This window comes from Gavialis gangeticus, unplaced genomic scaffold (assembly GCF_001723915.1).
Source record: "Gavialis gangeticus isolate Ggan-Ray unplaced genomic scaffold, GavGan_comp1, whole genome shotgun sequence".
NCBI lineage: Eukaryota > Metazoa > Chordata > Crocodylia > Gavialidae > Gavialis > Gavialis gangeticus.
Window position 1 is genome coordinate 6867915 of NW_017728996.1, and position 20496 is coordinate 6888410.

Genomic DNA, 20496 nt, shown 5'->3' on the forward strand with positions numbered 1-20496 from the left:
AAAAAAAATCTTGATAAAAAGAATTTCTTTTAAGCAAGCCTGGCTTGAAGCTAATGAGAGTTGGAGAAGTTTAATGAGTAGTGGGAAGAATATCTTGTAACTTCTTCTGTGGGGTTAGACGGACCCTCGTAGGCTGAGGGATTCAGAGAGTTCATATTGGGGAGGGCAGGGGGGAGGCTTTGGGGGGCAGTTTTGTTTCCTTTCTCATGTTGCGAATTCCTCCTGGGGCTGCATTTTCTCCTGGGAAGGGAGAAGCCAGTGCAGATGCTGCCTCTTGTCATGGGACTGCTTGCCAGAGAAGCGCAACCCGGGGCATGGTGCTGGGTAACAAAGTGTTGCTGCCACAGCCATTTGGTGCCCTCGTCCTTCTTTCCATGCCCCTGCAGCCCACTTTCCTTCATGCTGATAGTCCAGTGCATTTGCTAAGCTAACGGTTCATGGCACCTGTTGCTCACAGGGCTTGATGTGCTCTTTGGGGGCACAGCCCTGGGCAGGGCACAGGCATGGGCAGCCTGGACAGAAAGAGGGCCCAACAGTGGTAATTTTAAAATTATTATTATCATGATCTCTGGCAAAGGATGGGCCCAATACTAAACATTTGTCCAGGACCTCCAGGAGTCTATGTATGGTGCTGGCCCTAGTTGTGTGAGCTGGCTCCAGGGGATGCCAGGAAGTTCGTCACAGGATTGGGGCCAGTGACTACAAGGGATAAAAAGCTTGAAAGATGGAATCTGTGGGCAGCTGGGGTTTGTCTTGAGGAAATGACAACTCACTGTCCTCCCACTTGGTGCTGTGGGATTAAAACAGGTGTAAAGTGGGCAACAGGACCACCAGAGTTTATCTGTGGACCCTGGGTCCTTGGCTGCCAAGGTCAGGGCCTTTTTGATCCTGGAGATGGAAGAGGCACCACCAGAATTGCCCAGAGTAGAATTTATGGGCACTCAAGCCCTGCTTAAATGAGGCTCTTTATTTTAGGTCCAAAATATGGATATTGAAGCCTAATTTTAAGGCTCTGGATAAAGGGAAGATTCACAGTGAAGGCTTCAGGACTTGGGAAAGCTCCAACCTGTTCCTGACTCTGCCACAGGCTTTTTGTGGGGCCCTGAGAGACTCATTTGCCTTCTCTGTGCCTCCATTGCCTAGTTGTGAAATGGAGTTAAAGGTACTCCCTTCTGGCCAGCCTCCACCCTGGCTATTGGAATCCAAACTTTTCAGGACACGGGCTGTCTCCTATCATGTGTCTGTACAGCACCGTGCACAGCAGAGTCCTGAACTTGGGTGAAGCCCGTAGGCTGTCGTGCGGTACAAATATAAAACGAAGCATGAATAGAAGCGGGGTGTGTGTGTAAGTGTGTGTGTGTGTGCGTGTGTGCACGCGCGCACATGCGCACTTCGACTGCCATCAATGGAGACTGTGCAGGGCACTCCTTTTTTCATGAACTGCCTGGCTGGTGGGTGTGTGCAGCACCTCCGTGGTCCAGGCTGCTGAGTTCTGTTAGGGGAAATTGGCATCTTGCTATTATTGCCTGGCTTCCAGCTCCAGAGAAGCCTGCATTAATTTCTCTTTGATTAACGAGGTTCCCCAAAGAATGAGGGTACCTGTTCTTCCAAAGAGCATTTCCAATGTGTGAAGACATTTGGATGACTCACAGCTTTTAATTAGGTCTCCTGACCAAAGCATGGATAGCCCCTTCGCTTACAGAAGGGTGGTGATTAGAATTACAATGAAGATAATCCAAACTGTATGTAAGTGGAGAACAAAGCAGAGCATCCATCTGGTGTGTGAGGGATCATAATACCTCTCTGCTCATTTCTCCATTTCAGCGGGAGTCATTTGGGATGGGGGCAGGTTCATTACACTGGAATTTCTTGCTGACGCACTCTCAAATGCTAGTTTGGAGCCTCACGTGAAGCCACTAAAATCCATCTATCCTAAGAGGGGGGAGCAGAGGGTTTTTTTGTTTTTTAATTCACCTCTGGATTTCATCCTGTTAAAATCTGCAGTGGTCCAGAATATAGACGTCTTCTAAACCTTTCATGGGGAGAAGGGATTAATTGGAGCAAGAACACTCGGGCTTCAGCTGTAGTAATCAAAAAAGGATGGGGGAGTACCAGCAGCTATTAAACCAGAGCTGAGCAGAGAATGTCATAGGATTTGCATTGTAGGACTAAAAAAACCCCCTAAGTCTCCTGCTGTGAATAATCTTGCAGAAAGTCCACTTCTTTGCAATGGTTTATTTCCTCCCTGCTGCCCTTGCCCCCCAACCTTTTGTTTAAAATACGCTAGCCTGGGATTTATGGCACTCTTGCCTCAAAGCATTTGCAATCCTGATGGATTTATTCATGGGGCAGCATGGTGCTGTCTTGGGTCAGTTAGGGATGTTCCTGAACTGGGGAGAGGCTGGGCAGAGAGGGTACAGTTCTGTGTGCCACAGATGGAACAAGGCATAGACTCTTTCCACAAAAAAGCAGCTGTTGGGTGCTGGCTCCAAGTTTTCTGATCGCCCTGTCTTTGTTGTGATTAATTAGCTGTTGTTTGAACATTCAGAAGGAATCCAGTGAAAAGAAGCTCTGTGCCCAGGAGAAAGCATGGTCTCCTCCCGTGGCCCCCTGCAGACACCAGTGCTGCTTCTACCTTGCGGCTGTGGATCCAGGCTGCTCATCTTGCTGGAGCAAAGGATTGCTTATTGCCCAACCTGGTCCCTTGTGGTAGTGGTGATGGCGGAGGGCAGGGTGGTTCACTTGGCATGAGACTAGGAGGGAAGTGAGGGGTGAAATGTCATAGGTTTTTGCTTGGCCTAAAAGTGAGTTGAAATGAAGAGAGGGAAACTGAAAGTTCAGGATGTAATCTCCACAGCCCGCCTGGTCCCTTTGTGTAAGTAAAGGAGGGCTGGGTACGAACTCTTTGCAGGCCATCAGCATATGCATAGTAGGTGGAGTCTGTGGGCCAGCCCTTCCTCCCCAGCCGCAGTGTGCCAGGCCAAAGCGGAGAGCCTGGGAGATGACCATAAAGTTCACCTTGCCGCTGCCCAGGTTCCAGGGCTGGACACACAGCACCCGTCAAACCCCTGTGGCTGCTGCTACCTGGGGCACTCAGGTCCTTGCCCTGTCCCTTTTCCTTCAGCCCAGCAACAAGCAGGTGGAGGGCCCAGTATCAGGGCCATGGCATTGGCTTTTTGTGCCCAAAGGATCCCTTGCCCAGAGTCCATTGGCGATGCTGTGAAAAGTGGCCTCTCCATATCAGAGTATGTGCAGAATCAAACATTTGCAAGCCCCCGTGCTCTGTCCGGAGGTCATTCCCTGCCACGGCGGCAGGTGATTGGCTGTTCCATGCTCCAGGGCTTTTGCTGGTTACCTGTAGCCATCAGAAAGGAATTTTCTGCCCCTCATGAAAGCTCCTGGTTTGCATTTTTTGTGCCTTCCTCTGAGGATTCAGGCATTGGCCACTGCTGCCATGCCCCTTACTTCCGACTGCGTTTGCATGTCTCTCACATGACAAAGCTGTTCCCTATCCCTGTGCCCACAGTAAAGGCTAAGCCAGCATGAGGTCTTTTGTCTTTGGAGTGAGGCTGGTTTTTGGCCAGAATTATTTGACTGAGACCTGGACTTAGTCGTGGAACTAGTGGAGGGGCTGAGTGCCCAGTTAAGATGGCTCTTTGGCTTGTAGTCAGCTGGAACTGGCCTTTGTCAGATGCCTCTTTTTTTTGCAGCAGCAAGTGACTGGCAGTGTTATAACAGCTCATGCGATGGCCAAGTAGGATGAGGGGTGCGTGTAAGAAGCCAAATGGTCTAATTCAGTATGTCCTGGCTAATGAGTCACTAGTTTTTATTGCAGAAGGTAAATGTTACACCCAGGCTCGCAAGCCAGCATGCAGGGGCTTCACCCAGCCCCTTCCTCGACATGCAAAGCAAGTGTTTCAGCACAAGGTACCCAGATGCTGGACCCATTGTTGCAACCTCATTTTGGTGAGAAAAGAACGGTCTGAAAAGCGGCTGTGGCAGAGCGGAGCGAGCCCTGGGCTGCCACTCACACCGACAGAGCCGGATGGTGCATACTTGAGCTCCTGCCTTAGCAACAAGTTCATCCTCTGGCCAATATAATGGTTGACTGCAACATGGGGCTTAAGCATAACAATGTAGCCAGGAGATGGTCCAGACCAGGACTTCCCAGGGAAGAAAGGTCAGTTGTCTCCAGAGGCATGAAGGAGGGGTTGTGAATGACAAAAGGAGATGTGGAAGAATGAGCACAGGGCTCCAGAGAAAGGGCTGGGCTCTGGGGTGCATGGCAGGAAGGTGGCAGACCTCTGGATTTCCAGGGTCCTGCTGACCTGGACTCCTTCCCCAATAGAGGAGCGCTGTGCAGAATAGCACCCCGTCAGGGAGCTGGGCTGGTGCCGAATTGTCACCTCCCCAGGAATGCACCACAGCCTGCAGAATACTAGGACCTCTGATTTCCCATGCATGCACGCATCTGGGAACCAAGAAGGCATTTGCTGGCTACTTGGTGTTGCTGTTTCATTGCACTGAGCTGAGCACCACTGGAGTGGGGAGTATGAACAGCATCTACTGTGTAGGGAAGGTGGCTAGACCAGGGAACTAGGAGCCAGCACTCCTGTTTTGAGCCCCATCCCCTCCAGCCTTTTGGTTATGTTGCTTAACACACTTTGTCTTAGTTTATCTGACCTTAAACAAGCTCTAAGAGTAAGAGTCGGTCCTTGTAGGCCAGGTGCTGCTCAAATGCAAGGTACTAATGGCAGCAATTATTACTGCCATTCTTTTTGTCACTTAATTCCAGTGAAACACCAGGCATAGCAATCAGATGCAGCACCTGCTTCAAAAGACGAGTCTCTTAAAGTCTGCATGTTGGACTCACTATTATGTGCCAGTGTCTGAGAACAGCACGACAAGCCCTGTGCCAGTCAGAAGAAGTCCACACCAAACAAGTTGAAACTATTATCAGTTCTTACAGAAAGAGCACAGAAAGAAGGAGCGTATTTCCCTTTGTGCCAAGATCTCCGATTGTTGCAAGATGCACACTTCCCCTTCCCTGGGGGATAAGAAGAACAGCAAGAAGAATTCAATTGTAGTCAGAAATTATGAGCCTGACCTTTCCTTCAAACCCCTGCCCTCCCAAAAAAACAATTGTGACATTGGCTTTGACAATCATGAGGCTAAAAATTAAAAAGTGATGGATTGCCTTCATTTACCTGTGGGTCTTTGAGCTGGTAGGACACACTTATATCACGTGTTCAGGCCTAGGGTCCTGAGGGCTATAAACTTCGTATCTTTAGAATAAGGAAAGTGAATCTTGGTTTGTTTTCATCATCAAAAGATTCCCTGAGCTGGGGGCTTTCACCAAACCACCGAGTATCACAAGACCCTCTTAATGACATGGGGAGAGTTAAAAAAACGAATAAGGGGAACATCTTCTTGTAACTGGATGCCGGGCTGCATGTGGAATCCCTTGGGTAAGTCAACACAATGTGGCAAGAGCTGGTGGGTAAACTGGTGCACAGCAGCCTTTTAAGCAGGCAAAAATCTGCCCGTCTTTGTGTGACGCTCAGGTGACAGACATGCTGTCCCATTGATCTTTGCATTATGCATGCAAAAAGAGAAACTGCAGCATCTTCTGAAAAAACAGTTTAATGCCCCATAAATAATTGCTTCAATGAAATGTTTTTTCCCTTCTGAGGGAAGTTGTAGTCTGGGAAGGAGGCCTTAGATATGAATGGATGACTTTGTAATTGCTATTGTTTCCAAGACGCCAGTGAGGGAAATAATGCTAATCACTTACGGCACGTTATGGAAGCAGCATAAAGGAAGTCCCCACTCAAGATTCAGGACAGCTAATATTATTGTGTAACTCGCAGGATGAAACACTAGTGCAGCACTCCAGGCCTGGAAGTTTCCTTGCTAATTAGGTCTCTGGTTTGTGTGTTTTTGTTTTTTTCTTTTTTCCCTGCTGATGTGCAGAATGCAGGTATCAAATTCTCTGTAAAATTAGCTTTTGGTTAGAGGAGCTAACAAGCAGCGTCCCACAGGAACGGAGAAATTGCCCGACCAGATCAGAACAATGGTTCCTCTTGCCCCACGTCATGTTTCTGACCGTGGCTGCTTACTTCAGAGAAAGGGCCCATGGGGAATGTTTCCTCCTGATGTCTAATGGTTAGAGGTGGGCTCAGGCCCTGAAGCTGGGGGGTTCCTGTCCCTTCCCAAACTCTACTCCAGTTATGCTTAGAGCGCTGGATATTCCTGGCACTTGGGATGGGGAATCTCAGTGGTTATAAACAAAGTCAGAAGCATTTAAAAATAACAAATGTGGGGATCTTTAAATGGGCTTTTGGGTTTTGAGCGTTTGTTTTGCATTTGCAGGATTTATTTCCAAGGCCCGGAGGATGGGGAACTTTACTTTTTCTTTAACAAAAGCTGGAGTTCTCATGTGTTGCGTGATTCTAGGTTTGGGGCTTTTAAGAGTAATGTCAAGTATTGGAAGACTCGCAGTCTAGCCATGGGATCAGTCAGGGCTGCAGTATCCACAGAAGGCTCCAGTCATTTTCACAACCCTCTTAAGTTTTTTCTCTTAGTGATATTTTGTGATAATGAGCTCCAGACATCCCAAATACCACAACTTACTGACTTAGAAACCAGCATAAAGCCAGTGCAGATCACTGGTCAGCATTCACAAGCTGCCTGATGGCTGGATGGGAGCCCTTGGTAACTCCGGTACTGGTGCTTCTGCACTTATCCCCCAGTCTTTCTGTGTTGGTCAGTCAAAAAACATGCAACAAAGGGTATGCTCCAGCTCCAGCATGGTGTACATGGAGTAGTGGGGTGCTGTTGTTTAAATAATTCCTGAACCTTTCATCATTCATAATTCCATGGAGTGTGCTACAAAGATAGAGATGTAAATTCAACTCTCCTGACCAAATTGCACTGTCAGTAATTCAGCCAACCTCCTGCTTGTTGCTGGACAGTCTTCTTCCTCATCTTCTGACTCCAACTGTTCGGCAGTGTTTCTGAGCAATGCTGAGCGGCTGTTATGTTCCACCCAGAGGTAGCTGCATTGCTGGAAAGAGAGAAGGACAGAGAGCTTTAAGAGAGTTTAAGAGGCATCAGAACCGTACACTGCAGGAGAAAGATGTAAGGCAGGTTACTTATTTATAAAATAGAAGCCAAAAATAGGGGCAGCAGTCTTCCTCCACAGCTTGGGTATATGGTCACTGGGGATGGGCTTGTCTTCTGTGGCTGATCTAATGTGGCATTATTCGTAAGGTCTGCCATCATGTGCTTTGCTCTCCTATTAATATGCATTATCATTACTTGTGTGGTGCCCACCTCCCAGAGACAACATCCCCAAGACTCAGTGAGATGTACTGCAGATCTCTCCACTTGCAAGAGACTCTCTTGCAGTTCCAATGTGTAATTGTGGTGGAGACTCAGCTGAGAGTGCATTCAGGGGCCAAGTCCATTGACTTCAGTGGAATGGTGCCAGAGGTAGATTGGGTCCAGGCTGATTTCTTAGTGGTACCCATGGCCAAAACCCTCAGTTGGCTTGATTGACACCAGGTGAAGATTTGACTCCGAATGTTTCTAACTGCAGCCTAAGCAATCACATTCTCTTTACCATTACCTATGGGAAGTGTTGCTGCTCCTGTCTGCCATAATTCGTTTTGTTCTAGTGCTAGCTGTACGCATCCTCTTGCTGCTCTAAAATCTCTGCCTTTCATTAACGACTCACGATGCACGAAGTTACCAGTGTACGAGCAGCGGGTCTCTATTTCGGAGCCTTGCTGACGCTGACTTTTGTTCTGTGGCGCTGTCAGTTTACCCTCTTGTGGTTTATGGAAGATTTTGTAGTTCAATGCTGCATCACATTTGCAAGCTAATTGCAGAAATATCACACAGGCTCCTAAAAATAGAACCATAAACTGGATTAATGTTCATTGATTGGGTTGAGGAATTGGGGAGAGGAGCAGCCTGAATTCCAAATGAGGTGAAATCCCACAATATGTCCAGGCTGGTGCAGCAGTGGGTTAGCACTTGCTTCATAACTCCTTCCTGCCACTTCCTTCCTCCCCGTCCTTTAAGTTAATTAGCCATCCTTTATGTCCGAAGATGGAGGGAATATACACAAGGAACAGAGAAGCCCGTGACCCCTTTGCCATCCACTGAACTCACCACAGATTTCTCCACGAGGTGCACCGTCGTTCTGTGCTGGACCAGAACCCCTTTGTCCCTGCACACTACTCCAGTAAAATAAAGGCAGCAGACTTTCCCCTGCAGAAGATCCTTCTGGGAAAAAGCTTCCTAGATGGTTCAGAAAAGAATACCAACTGCTGCTGGCCACTGGCTGGCAAAGGAGGCATGTTGAGGAAGGGGTTGGGTGGGCCTAGGAATGCATCTGGCTCTTCTCAGAGGGCCACAGGCCCTTGCAGATCACAGGTGAGTATTGAATTGATTAGGCTCCCTCCTCCCCTTTTACGTTGGGTGAATCAAGAGCCAAGTCCTTTTCTCCTTGTTCCATTCCACTGGTCCCAGTCACACCTAGCATCTGACTGGTGCAGTGGGTGCCTTGGAGTTGGGCCTGGCTTGATGCATCCGGGCTCACGTGCTGAGCAGGATGTGCTTCTCTCCAACCTTGGCACTCCTGTGTCTTCACTGCTGGTGCAGCATCAGTCTTGTCTTCTCAGGAGACAATCCCTCTTTTCTTATTGTTACTCTCTGTTCTTTTTTCCATATCTTGACCTTAGCATTAGGTTTGGTCTTAGAGTACACAGCGCTGCCTTCTCCTGCTGATAAAACACCAGATGAAACCTGCTTCTCCATTAGCTGCTTTCAGAGCAAATCCTTCCTGAGTGCGTACATCTCTGTTCATCTCCGTTTCTGATGCACCCCCTAAAACTTAGTTCCTATCATTTCCTATGGAGGCCTGCACTATCCTGACATCACAAGGATGTTCGCTGGCATTTCTGCAGCGTGGATATTTTGAAGAGACAGTGCTTTGCCATCTGCTGGTTTATTGTCCTGCAGAACCAGCTGCTCTCCATGATGTAGTGCTATAAAGAGGTCATACTAGGAGGGGTTTATAATGGACAAGATAGTATCAAACTACACATCACCCCTCTCTGCCAGGGAGATCCCTCTCTGTTTTCAGGTGGAAAAGCCAGAGCACTTGCAGCCCATCCATACATGGGATACACTGTCTTTTGACACAGCCTTTCCTTGTTTATTCACGTTACAGATCTTTAGGGCACGGGCTGTCTCTACGATGCATTTGTATAATAGCTGGTGCAAACAGGGCCAAATTATTATAATTGGCTGAACTCTGAGTTCTTGCTGCTGCTTCATCTTACACCATCAGGTCAATGCAAATCTTGGTTTTATTTTGGAATGTATTTTCACTAACTAGATTTCACTGTCTGCACAAAGTTTTGCTTGTTAGAGCTTGTTTTTGTGGTCCAAGAAGGTTTCGTTCCTTTCTCTCCTTTTTCCCCCCTAAAGAAAGCAAAAGTCATCACGTGGGCTCTGACAAACAACATATTGTCCTGACTAATAATGTGTTATTTTTCACAAGTGAATGTAGTCTCAGCCCATTGTAATTTCTTCTTCTATCCTGGCTTACTGTTAATTAGGATGAATAGTTATATGAAAACTCCACATATGGCTGGTGGTGGCTTTCATAATAAATTGCCCCCCAAAACTGAGGAATGACGGCTAGTGAGTCAATGAAAATCCTGACATAAATTGACTTTTTGTGTACTGGGAAAGCTTGGCTGACAGCCAATGACAATAATGGCCTGGCGTGCCAGAATTAACAGACAAATAACACTTTTCCACTACAGCGTAATTATGAGACACTCTCAGAGCTGCACTCCTTTCTGTCACTCATTCTCTTGTGTCCAAAGAAGCTGTCAAGGGGGGAAACGTCTAATTGTTGTGACGGGGTGCTGTGAAAACATGAGTGACGGAGTGACATTTTGACAGCTTGACTTCAGGTACTTACTGCAAATGTAAATACATTCATTTGAATCCAATTTAGACAAAACTGGGCCTTTTAATAGAGAATAAATGGAAGACAGCTTAATGGTGACATTTTTGGGGGCCCTTTTTATGGATTTTGCCTGGAACTCCTGGGGTTATTGTGGACGGTGAAGTGTTTCCCAGTCCTCATCTGCTTGAAGCAGGTATTTTTCCATCCAGTGGTTTCCTCTTCACTCTGCTTCTCATGCTAATCCTCCTCCAAATGGAGGAACAAACCAGCATTGTAGTTTATTAAATGCACCTATTCGGCAGCTGATAAAAAAGGGCTACAGTCCCATCCCTACCATTGTCCAAGAGGCTGACTCATTATCTTACCCATTTCAGTAGAGGTCGGTTCTAGTCACTATTCCTTTCTGAGGTGGCTGAAAATCACAGGTCTAGGTGCATGCCCTACTGGGCTTTGACTGTAGAGGTAACTCAAACAGCAGCTGTCTCCATTGAGAATTAGCTGTTCCTAGGATTTCCTCCTGAATCTGCCTTTGTCCTTCTCTTTAGCTCAGAGGCTAAGTACAGACAGTCAAAAAGCCTGAGGCTGAATCAGTTCAGTCTTTGCAGGTTAGTCTAAACTGCAGAGATTAAACCGAGAAACAGCTGGAAAGGCATTCACTATTGATTGAGGAAATGCAATCACATACCTTCAATGGCTCAGGTGAGAAGCTGGGGAGCACTAGAGTACAGCTTTCTGGCACATAACCAGCATCGGCTGTGTGTTTGCTTCCTCTTCCTGCTGTTCCTGAGGTCTCTGGGATTTGCTGTCCACAGTCACAGCAGCAGGATTCTGCAGGGTTGCTCATCACTTCCTCTTAGTGCTTCCAGGTGCCTTTGGGATTTGCTGTCCACAGTCACAGCCAGCAGTAAGTTTTTAGCAGGGCAGGGCAGGGCAGGGCAGGGAGTGAGCTCTGTAGTTGGGGGAAGGGAAGTTTAACCCCCCTGCCTGGCCCAGATCCCAGCAGGGGTACGCCTGGTGGGGGCAGTCCTGCCTTCTCCCTCTGCTTTTCTGCTGGAGCAAGTAGCCCAGCTCAGGTCTAGAAAGCATGCTGGGTGACTGTGATTTAACTTGAACCAGGAAGGGGTCTGGGACAGAAGTTTCATAAACTGGTTTGACCCAAATTAGTTAAGTCTGATACTACGTTCAACTAGATTTATTTTAAACCACTTTCAGCTATTTTGGAAGTGGTTTATGTGTACTGAACTTCTCTTCTGTTACAGGTTTAAATCAGTTTCTGATCACCTAAACTGGTTTATATGTAACTTCTGTCCCTAGCCAAAGAGTTGCTTCTGTCTCTTTATCTGGGTGGGAGGTTGATAGATCCACCTGCTGAGTTGAGTCAGCAGCGGTAAATTGAGGGCAATTCAGCCAAAGATGCGGCTAGGATTACCTGCCTCTAGATAGGTAATCCTTTCCGCCAGCAATCTCGTGGTAATAGTCATGCAGTCAGTCACCTAACCATATTTCAGCCCAAGTGGCCAGGATAGGTTAGAAATGTTTCTTATTTATTTGAAGGGCTTGATTCAGCACCTACTGAAGGGGAGTGGGGAAGGATCCATATAATTCATTTCCCTGGGTATCATTAAAGGCTTTAAAGACATCACAGCCCTCTCCAGGAGCACAACTGAATGGACATGACTGATGAACTTTGAGTCCACTTAGAAAAAGAATTATGCAAGGGATGATGATTATTACTCTCATTAACGTAGAGTCTTTGATGAAGTATAGTTTCTCCTAATGTCCTTATCAATAACGTGCATATCATATAATGTATTTATTATTACTATAGAATAATGCCTGGATATTGGAGGGGATTACCACCTTCTTTGGCCAAAGGAAAGCAGTTTTCTCCCCTTGTTCGTCCACTCCTCTGTCTTGTGCTTGGGAGCTTGCAGTTTCCACCCAGGCACCAGCAATAATGATGTGTATTTGGTCTGCTCAGAGAGGAGAGGCTGAGCTTTGGACTTCTGCAGTTGCTGAGTCTTAATTATCCATTCTGACTCAGGAGCCCGCTGTGCCAGGTGCTGCACAAACATGTAACAAGATGGTTCTTGCCACATTGACCTTGGCCTCTGACTCCTGTAGTGTACTGGGAGTTTCGCTTGGACCTCTGCCCACGGCACATGTAGGTTCCTAGCACTGAGCCTAACCTGTTTTCTGTGAAGCATGTAAGTGTGGTAGTGGGTGCTCCAAAATACTTGCCCATGGTCAGGTGACCGGCTAGGGCAGGCATATCAGAAAGAAGCTAACCTGAGTTTAGGTGGAACAGATTTTCTCTGCTGTCTCCTTCCCAGGTCAAGTTAGATGCCACTTGCACCCAGTGTGTAGAAATCTGGGAAAATGCTATTTGAGCTAATGCTACTGAGCTGTTGTGCTCTGATAGTATCAGAGGAAAGAGGGAAACTTAGTTAAGCTTATATGGAGCCTGGGTAGCTCAGTTGGAAGAGCATCAGACTTTTAATCTGAGGGTCCAGGGTTCAAGTCCCTGTTCAGGTGACTGCTGCTTTTGGGTCCTCAAGAGGAGACTGGACAAGCACTTATCTGGGGTCCTCTGACTCAGCGCTCTTTCCTGCCTAGGGCAGTGGGTCGGACTCAGTGACCTACTGAGGTCCCTTCTGACCCTAATAGCAATGAAGCTCAGAAGAATGGGACAGTTCATTCAAATCCAGCCTGCTGCAGTGATGCCAGACAGTAACCAAAATGCTTCTCTCACTGTGAATTACTGGTAATCTCTTCTCAGGTGAGCATGAGAGCTGTATCAGAGCTGCCCTGTGGTTGCTGTCCCCTGACAATCATATAAAGCTCTGATTATTTTTTTTTTTTTAAGTTTTAAGCAAGTCTGGAAAAACCTTTTCTTCTCCTGAGTTTGCCGTGTGTTCTGTGCTTTCATATAAGTCTCCTGAAACCTTTCTCTGCTCCTTGATTAGGATGGTATGCAGTGCATGTCAGGAAAATCCCTGGCAATAACAAACACAGTGCTCTGTTCAAATAAACCAGCTATCATTTACCTTCCAGCCCACAGAAGCTTATGCATGTTTAATAGAGTATGGAATTCTAGCTTGACCAGACAGTGTCCCATTGCTGGGGGCCCAGTCCAGGACTGGAACTGGAAGGTGACTGTTCACTGTGTATTTTTTGGTGTATCTTAAAGGACCTCAGTTGGTGGAATCCAGAAGTCAGAGGTACTGCTTCTGCTTTCATTCACATTGCTCTTAATCTGGAGTCACTCCAATGGCATCAGTCGAGTGACTTGCATTGATATAAGTGGATGGATAATCAATCCTATGATTCCTATTGATGGATCCCCTATTGCTTCTTTGTTCTATTGGAGGTCCATGAACTCCATCTGAGTACCTTCTAGGAAGGCATCAATTAAGCATTTATTTGCCTCTTTATTCTTACACAAGGAAAGAGAGAGGCACAATAGAAGTCAAACCTCATTTATATGAGTGAGAGGGAACGGAAACATAATGAGGATCGACGGGTTTTCACAGCAGCGTGTGGTTTTTCAAAATGTCTGATACACGTTAGGGGACATGAGATTTGGCTACTTGGGATGTAGCTATAGGTTTTTACATTCCTAATCAATGCATATAAGGTTTAGACAAAACCCAAGACACCATATTGTATGAGGAAGTGTATTGGCTTATCACCTGGGGAACAATTTTGGATAGCATTTTGCAAAGGCAAATTGCTGAGCTTTTGCTGGGCAGAGAGGAAAGGCATTGGACAGTTGTTGGGTCTCTTGTGTGGCTGTTTGACCTCTGTTGTACGTAAAGCTTTAAGCCAAGCAAAGGTGATGAAGGAGGGTCACTTCCAAACTCTCCCGTGTAACCATGTAGGCGCCTGTGCTTATCAGGCACGCTGTTCAAAATGTGATTCTTGCTACATTCCAGGCTCTCCGCTCACACTTATCGCTTCTGAGGTTTGTTTGACATAAGGCTGACATATTTAGAGTGTTGCCTTACTGTATATAGACTGAGCCATTAACCAGTCAGGCAGCCCTGTAGCCACTACGCAAAAGAAGAGCTGCCTTCATTAGTTCTTCTGCTGAGCCATTGTGTGTGCATAACCCTGTTTCTAAATCCTCTCTTAAATACCGAATAATGATCCTTAGCACTTAATGGGACACATCCTCCATGGCTGTAAATCAGCTCCGTGGCCTTGTGCCTGTGTAGCGCTTCACAAAGACTAGCTAGCAAGTCTTGATGAGTAAATGTTGTCACCCTTGTGTTGCAGATGGGAAGGCTGTTTAAGTGACTCGCCCGAGGCAACACACACAGTCCATCAGTGGCAGACCCAAGATTAGAGCCCAGGAGCCCATGTTTGCATTCCTGGATCTTGCCGCTTTATAAGAATTCACGTCCTCTCCCCAGGTTGAATAAGTTACTGCCCTGCCCCTGGCAGAGTTCCTCGAGCCAGTGCAAAACAGTATCAAATGTTCCAGCTCTGATTTGGTATCACTTTACCCCTGGGGTGGGAGGGACTCTGTGAGGCGCAAGACAAGGAAGAACAGGCCACTGGTACCTACAGGCCAGAAATAAGTCCACTGAAGCAGCATCAAAGATGAAAAGTTCATCACACCTGGGTATCACCGTCAGACCCCAGGGAAGCCTTTTCTAGCTGCCTTGCAATGCGTTGGAGGAGGAGAGCCCTGACTCCCAGAGGCTGCTTTCCTGCACCATTGCTCCAGGGGTACTTACTAGCTGAGAACTGTGCCTTACAGTTATAAGGGGCATGTCTGTGCTGGCTGTAAAGCTCAGGCATGAGTTTGGGCCAGGATCTCTCTTCCTAGACACGGGCTGTCTGCGCATCCCTAGCTCCTTGAGTAGCTAGGCCACATCAAACCCTCTGTAGAGGCAAGCAGGGCCATAAATATTTCAAGGTGTGGGAGGCTGAAGTGCTTGGTCTTAGAAAGCTGAGTAGCCCAGGAGGTCGACTGTAAATAAACCTCCAGGTCGTTCCTTGCTCTTCCTCACGCTGCGCTTTCTTGGGTCTGCGTGGTTGAGTGCCTCTGAAGAAGCTTCTCTTTTTCCTGGCCCAGGAGGTGCCTGACTTCCCTTGTTCCCCAAATTTACAAAATCTGGCTGAGCCACAATACAGCTCTTCAGCCAGGACTTTCTGCAGGGGCCTGCTGCCACCTGGGCTCGACACTGATTCTGGATGCTGGCTCGACTCAATCAAAGTTCTCTCAGCTTCGAGCTCTTCCGGCTTATCAGGACAAATGAGCCCTTTGAGGAAGGTGGCAGGGGGCTCTGGGAGCCACTCCTTGCTTCACACTTCTTTCAGGAAATAGCTCATGGGACAGCAAAGTGCCAGGCTGTTACTCTCCCCCCCTCCCCAGCCAGGCTTTGTCACCTGCCAGTGCACATGTGGAGAGAATTTTCTTCCCCCCTACTCCCCCAACTACAAAGCCGGAGGCGGCATTGTTCCCACCACCCAACGGGTGCAAAATCCCCTCGGCCCTTCAGGATGAAAAGGTGCAGCTGTAAGTGGGGCTGATTAGCAAAAGAATGGGCGCCAAGCTCTCTTGATGGATGGGGCAGGGGGAGAAACTTTCCTTTTCAAGGGCTCCCATGCTCCCTTCTGCCATTGGTGCATAGCTAGGGGGCCTAGATTATGTGGTACGTACCTGGGGGCTTTGAGCACTTGTGTTGCTGGCACGCTCTGTGGCCCTGCAGCGGTTGTAGGAGAACAGAGCATGTCTGGGGCAAAGTCACGCAGTGGGAGGAGTGGAGTGGCCGTGGGGCAATGGCCTGGCCGATAGTTTGACTCTCACGAGAGACAGCCCAGTGGATCCTTGTAGGTCCAGGGTGATTCCCCCCCGCCCCTTCAGAAGAGGCAGCAGTCGTGGAGAGCTCCACAGCAGCACCTGAGCCAGGTCTGGAGGGGGCACAAGTGCACTCAGGCTTCAGACCCAGGTCCTGTGTGGGCACTATGGGCTAGCACCTTCCCAGCTCTTTGTGATTCACTGAGAGCATCTGGGGAGCAAAGAACATCTGCAGGAAGGGGCCTTGTCCTGCTGCGGTTGATTCATGACCCAGGACTGCTTCCCGAGTCTCTGTCCCCAATATCCAACCTGCCACTGCCAGGTGAGCATCCTGTGAGGTAGGGGACACAGGCCACCTTTCCTAGAGCTCACAAGGGCAGACCTCCCAGGCATGTTTTCCTGTGTCCTGGGTACGTCAGGTGTGGTGGGTTTTGCCACTTCCATGGTGGTCATTCAGCACCGAAGGCAGAAGCTGTAGCCAGCAGCGTTGTCAGGGATGTCAGTGCAATGTGAGGATCTGTGAGGAATGGGATTATTTGCTCCTTATTATTTTTTACTCAGCAGGGCTTGGTGGAAACAACACCTCAATCTGCTGTGCTAGGTAGATGGGGTGTCTCAAGCTACTATCACTTCTTGTGTGTGTCCCCCTCCTCCCCAGTATAGTGATATGTTGGATCCCTTGGCGATCATTTGGAAAACCACCAACATAATTAGCAGCACACAACTGGCAGGAGAGATTGGGGGAATAATGTTACCAGGGCTCTAGTTCAGTCTGACTCTTTACAAGTGCTTGCAGACCTCCTTTATAACCTTTGTGGCTTTTTTCTAACATGAGCACATCGATGGATCAAATCTATCTATCTATCTATCCACCCCATTTTGTGTGCTCCTAGGATTAAAGATCTGCAGCCCCCAGAGCCATTGTTAATACCCTTTCACTGCTCAGCTTGGCTGCAGGCACGTTGGGAAGCAGATGTCCGAAATGAGCATTTCCCAAGTTCTCACCCCACTAGAGACATTCTCAAGAGGAACATGCTTCAGTTTTATAATGTAGATGAGCCTTTTTTCAGTCTGCAGCCCTAAAACCAGGCTGTGAATTCTAAGGCTGGAGCGAAGCGACTGCACAAAGCGTATTACAATCCCATCTCATTGTACCAGCCGGGGATTTGCAATTTTAAGCAGAGAGGGGAAAGGGAATAATAATAATACTAATAACAAAAAAAAAATCCCCCTCTCCTAGCAAATGAATTCCATTTCAGTCCGGATGCTTGCAGACCACCCTGCCCTGCACAAACAACTGAGCACGAGGGTCCGAAATTCCATCCCTGCCTTTCAGGGCTTGTCTGGGGAATTCCTAAGTAATGGAGGTTGGACGAGGTCACGGGGGCAGGGGGGAAGCAATCCTCAAAGGTTAGCTCTGGCACTACGTCTTCTTTTTTAGACATGCGAGATTTTTTTCTGAGCCTCCCCCAAGCCTGGGAACAGTATCTTGGTGGAGGCTGGAGGGGCTGCCATGCTAAGGGACAGGCTGGCTTGGTGCTGAGCCCCAGCAGTATCTGGGAGGGAGGGTGGAGGGAGAGGGAAAGAAATGACATCTTAAAGAATGGCGCTTCTTCTTGTGGACACTTAGTGGAATCAATGTGCATTCAATTAACCTCATAAACTGTAGACTTTTTTGAAAGGCTGGGGGATGGAGGCTTTCAGGCATTGTGGGTAGAAAGTATTTCAAAAAGTGGCCACCGTAACGATTCCAGCTGGAAAAAAAAGCCAGAGAGACTCAGAGTGGCCTCTTGGGGAATGAAAGAAGGGCGGCACTTCTCCAAAAATGGAACAGGCCCCATGCACGCCCTTCGCCAGGATCGCTGGGCCTGTCAACCTGGCTGGGTTTTCATTAGGCCGCACACCCATAGACTTTCTTGGCAGATTTTGCCTGGAGAAAACTGAGCCAGAAACCCATGGAAATGGTTGGAGATTTTGCCTGCTTGGGGAGTTTAAAGTCAGACTCTGTGATGTTTCAGGGAAGGTGGGACACGCATCAGCCAAGTGCAGTGAAAATGAGAATCCAACTCCATGTGTCCCAAGGGCAAGTTGATAGGCTATGGCCTTGGATAGACTCGATGGTCTCTCTTCCCCTCCCAAGTGGTGCCTCCAGGCCTGCGTGATCTGAGGACACGTGCACTGCTGCTACTGGAGTGATCCAGTGGGGAAAGCATGAGTATGGGAGTCGGGGGAGCTGCAAGCTCTCCCAAACTCCGTCTGTGAAATGGGTTGTAACAGGGTGACCTTTTAAACATCAGCAGCCCTGGCTTACCCCTGACTAGTAATTTTCTTGCCAGTGGTGCTGATGGAGCTGGGGGGGTCTGGTGATAGCTTGAAGAGCTTCTGGTCCTTATGAGTGCCAGCAAGACATAAGCAGCGCTGGAGAGGGAGTAGTGCCCTTGCTGGGAAAGAGCCCAGTTATTGGCTAACTCCAAGGTGGGTGGCCTGGGCATGTAGAAGGGCCCTGTGTGAGTCCTTCTGCAGGGAAGGGTGCTGGCTGAGAGCGGGGAGGGAGAATCCCCATTGAACTGTTGGACAGAGGAACTGCTTTATGCTGATGTTTTGCCTGAGTTTCTGTTGAGCCAATAAATTGTGCTCTGGGGAAGAGGCCTGCACCAGATGCTAGGGTGTCATCAATCTTCCTGGGCTGGTGAACTAGCTCACCGGCATGCCTGCATACTTTGGGAGGGAGCTTGGAGGCTGAGAGAGCTAAGTGTTGCTGGCTCTGTTGCCAGCAAACAGAGAACTGTGTTTTCCAGGACAGTCCATCTGGCAACCTTCATGCACGCTAAGTTCAGACACTGCTTTAAAAGTAATATGATTCAAATACTTGCGCATCTTCCTTCTGCTACTTGGAAAATTGTTCTTTGCAGGGCATGCATTGAAATTTGGTGACGAAGCAGAATAATATTGATTACTGGCATAACGTCCCCCTACCCAAACTCTGCAAAGCAGGACTAAGAACTTGCCGTGGAATCACTGCAGTATTATCAGACAAAGACTTCAAACCAGTCGAATCCCTTTCACTGCATGCAGATAATATTCACCTGAAGAAATCCAGTCTGTTTGTGGATATTAAAGTAGACACTGTAATAAGTCCAATGCGTATTTCAATTTACTTTGCTGCAAATAGATTTAATTTACCAACTGCAGGGTTTGAGATGGAATCGCCTGTATTCCTGCCAATTTATGCCATTTGCTGAATACATTATACATAAAGTTGTAAATGAACAGACCTGCCTGTGATTTGCTGTGTGGATGACATGGACATGTAAGTAAATTAGCAAGGAAGTCTTAGCAGCACATTGTTTAATTATTTTTGCAGATCAATTAGGCAGCCCTTCCTTACTGTGAAATAGAGTGAAAGCCTATTTTCTTACCCAGAAGTAGATGATACTGTTCTCTTTGGGAGGTTCCTTATATTTTTGGTTCACTTTGGCCTCTGCCAGAGTCTATGATGCTGACCCATGAAACATGCAACGTAGAATCATAGAAACATAGGGCTGGAAGGGCCCTCAGGTCATCTAGTCCAACCCCCTGTCTAAACGGTCTCATCCAAGTGCTTGTGTAACCTGCTCTTAAAAACTTAGGTTCTGCAGCCTTTCTAAGCAATATGTCCCAATGCATAACCACTCTCCTCGTGAGCAAGTTTTTCCTAATTCCAGCTTAACATTTCCTGGTTGTTGTCTAAGATTGGGACTTCATAGGCTCTCCCCTCTGGCCGCATGATTCACAATGGATACTACCCATGAGTGTTATTAGGATGATAATGTTTGTAATTATTACTCTGAAGTTTATTAACCATGATTTGCAACGAGGGAAATTTAGGATGGAGATTAGGAAGAAGAACTTTCTCCATCTGCAGAGGGTTCAGTGTTGGATCAGGCTACCCAGAGAGCTTGTGGAGTCTCTGCCCTTGGCAGTTTTCAAGAACAGGAGAGGCAGACACTTGGCTGGGGTGGTTGAGGCAGGGATAAACCTGGCCTGGATTAGATGTGACCTCCTGAGAGCCCTCCCGGCCCTTGTTTTCTATGATTCTGCTACTTGATATAATTGCTTGATTGTCACCATGATGTCACCGTGGGATGCCTCATGTTTGCCCAGTGCTGTCTGGGCCAGTATCTAATACCAGCCCCTGCCCCTGGAGCTGACGGAGCACGTGCAGGCTCCCACAAGCCAGCGGCATGATGCCAATGGCAGCCTATTTATGACAGGACATAAGAGGTGGCTGGTCCAGAGAAGTAGCCTGAGAGACATGAAGAAGGGGGCTCAGGAATAATTCAGCCTACAATCTTTCTGGGGGCAGCCTTTGACCTGAGTCCCAAACAAAGTCCCAGAGCCAAGGCTCTGGGGGAAGAAGGCTTAGCCGTACTGTTCCCACTGGCTCCTCCAGCAAGTCAGGTCAGGTCAGTAGTTGTACCAAAAGTGACGTATAGGTTGATATTTGGAGCGGCTCTGGGATAGTGTTAGTGGCAGTTTCATAGTTTCGTAGTTTCTAGGGTCGGAAGGGACCTGAGTAGATCATCTAGTCCGACCCCCTGCCATGGCAGGAAAGAGTACTGGGGTCAAACGACCCCCGCAAGGTGTTCATCTAACCTCCTCTTAAAAACCCCCAGGGTAGGAGCCTGCACCACTTCTCTTGGAAGTTGGTTCCAGA

At 47.9% G+C, this 20496-nt stretch overlaps 1 protein-coding gene and 1 non-coding gene across 2 annotated transcripts in view; both read left to right on the top strand.

Moving 5' to 3' along the window:
- IGDCC3 (immunoglobulin superfamily DCC subclass member 3) overlaps positions 1 to 20496 on the top strand; it is a 217985-nt gene that overhangs the window by 44839 nt on the left and 152650 nt on the right. The gene's annotated exons all lie outside the window — the stretch shown is intronic.
- TRNAK-UUU lies at positions 12454 to 12526 on the top strand. The gene has a single exon. It is a non-coding gene; the product is annotated as a tRNA-Lys (tRNA).